This window comes from Camellia sinensis, chromosome 8, assembly GCF_055761805.1.
Source record: "Camellia sinensis isolate YWXY chromosome 8, ASM5576180v1, whole genome shotgun sequence".
NCBI classification, from domain to species: Eukaryota; Viridiplantae; Streptophyta; class Magnoliopsida; order Ericales; family Theaceae; genus Camellia; species Camellia sinensis.
In genome coordinates this window covers 103,342,501-103,345,000 of record NC_138968.1, presented here as the reverse complement: position 1 = coordinate 103,345,000, position 2,500 = coordinate 103,342,501, and positions in this window count along the sequence as shown.

Sequence of the window (2,500 nt, the reverse complement as noted above, 5' to 3'; positions counted from 1 at the left end):
ATGGCATGCTGCTGGCCATGGCCTTGGCATGGCATGCTGCTGGCTTTGGCTGGGTAGCCTTGGCCTTGGCATGGCATGCTTCTGGCCTTGGCGTTGGCCTTGGCATGGCACGCCGCTGGCTTTGGCTGGGCTGCCTTGCTCTTGGCGTGGCATGCTGCTTTCTTTAGCTGGGCTGCCATGACCTGGGCATGGCATGCTGCTGGCCTTGTCCTTGGCATGGCATGCTGCTGGCTTTGGCTGGGGTGCCTTGGCCTCGGCATGGCATGCTGCAGGCTTTGGCCTTGGCATGGCTCGTTGCTGGTTTGGGCTGGGCTTCCTTGGCCTTGGCATGGCATGCTTCTTGCCTTGCCCTTGGCAAGGCATGCTGCTTGCTTTGGCTAGGCTACCTTGGCCTTGGCATGGCATGCTGCTTGGTTTGGCTGGGCTGCCTTGGACTTGGCATGGCATGCTGCTGGCTATGGATGGGCTACCTTGGCCGTGGCATGGCGTGCTGCTAGCCTTGGCATTGGCATGGCATGCTGCTGGCTTTGGCTGGGCTACCTTGGCCTTAGCATGGCATGCTTCTGGAATTGGCATTGGCATGGCATGCTGCTGGCTTTGGCAGGGCTGCCTTGGCCTTGGCATGGCATGCTGCTGGCTATGGCTGGGCTGCCTTGGCCTTGGAATGGAATGCTGCTGTCCTTGCCTTGGCATGGCATGCTGCTAGCTTTGGCTGGGCAACCTTGGCCTTGGCATGGCATGCTTCTGGCCTTGGCCTTGGCATGGCATGCTGCTAGCCTTGGCTGGTCTGCCTTGGCCTTGGCATGGTATGCTGCTGGCCTTGGCCTTGGCATGGCAAGCTGCTGGCCTTGGCCTTGGCATGGCTTGTTGCTGGCTTGGGCTGGGCTGTCTTGGCATTGGCATGGCATGCCGCTGGCTTTGGCTGCGCGGCCTTGGCCTTGGAATGGCATGCTGCTGGCTTTGGCTAGGCTGCCATGGTCTTGGCATGGCACGATGCTGGCCTTGGCCTTGGGATGGCATGCTACTGGCTTTGGCTGGGCAGCCTTGGCCTTGGCATGGCATGCTGCTAGCCTTGGCCTTGGCATGGCACGAGGCTGGCTTTGGCTCGGCTGCCTTGGCCTTTGCATGGCATGCTACTGGACTTGGCCTTGGCATGGCATGCTGCTGGCTTTGGCTGGACTGCCTTGGCCTAGGCATGGCATGCTGCTGGCCTTGTCCTCAGCATGGCATGCTGCTGGCTTTGGCTGGGCTACCTTGGCCTCGGCATGGCATGCTGCTCGCATTGGCCATGGCATGACATGTTGCTGGCCTTGGCTGGGCTGCCTTGGCCTTGGCATGGCATGCTGTTTGCCTTGCCCTTGGCATGGCATGCTGCTTGCTTTGGCTGGGTTGCCTTGGCCATGGCATGGCATGCTGCTGGCTTTGGCTGGGCGACCTTGGCCGTGGCATGGCGTGCTGCTAGCCTTGGCCTTGGCATGGCATGCTACTGGCTTTGGCAGGGCGACCATGGCCTTGGCATGGAATGATTCGGGAATTGGCCTTGGCATGGCAGGCTGCTGGCTGTGGCAGGGCTGCCTTGGCCTTGGCATGGCATGCTGCTGGGTATGGCTGGGCTGCCTTGGCCCTGGCATGGCATGCTGCTGGCTTTGGCTGGGTTGGCTTTGGTTGGGCAGCCTTGGCAGTGGCATGGCGTGCTGCTGGCCTTGGCCTTGGTATGGCATGCTGCTGGATTTGGCTGCACGGCCTTGGCCGTTGCATGGCATGCTGCTGGCTTTGGCCTTGGCATGGCATGCTGCTGGCCATGGCTATGGCATGGCGTGCTGCTGGCTTTGGCTGGGCTGCCTTGGCCGTGGCATGGCAGGCTGCTGGGCTTGGCCTTGGCATGGCATGCCGTTGGCCTTCGCTGGGCTACCTTGGCCCTGGCATGGCATACTTCTGGCCTTGGCCTTGGCATGGCATGCTGCTGGCATTGGCTGGGCTGCCTTGTTCTTGGCATGGCATGCTGTTGGCCTTGGCCTTGGCATGGCATGCGGCTGGCTTTTGCTGGGCTGCCATGGCCTTGGCATGGCATGCTGCTGGCCTTGGCTTTGGCATGGCATGCTGCTGGCCTTGCCTGGGCAACCTTGGCCTTGGCATGGCATGCTTCGGGCCATGGCCTTGGCCTTGGCATGGCCTGCTGCTCGCTTTGGCTAGTTTGCCTTGGCCTTGGCATGGCATGCTGCTAGCTTTGGCTGGGCTGCCTTGGCCTTGGCATGGCATGCTGCTGGCTTTGGCGGGGCTGCCATGGCCGTTGCATGGCATGCTGCTGGCCTTAGCCTTGGCATGGCATGCCTCTTGCTTTGGCCTTGGTATGGCATGCTGCTGGCTTTGGCAGGGCTGCCTTGGCCTTGGCATGGCATGCTGCTGGCTTTGGCGTTGGGATGGCCTGCTGCAGGCTTTGGCAAGGTTGCCTTGGTCTTGGCATGGCATGCTGCTGCCTTGGCCTTGGCTTGGCATGCTG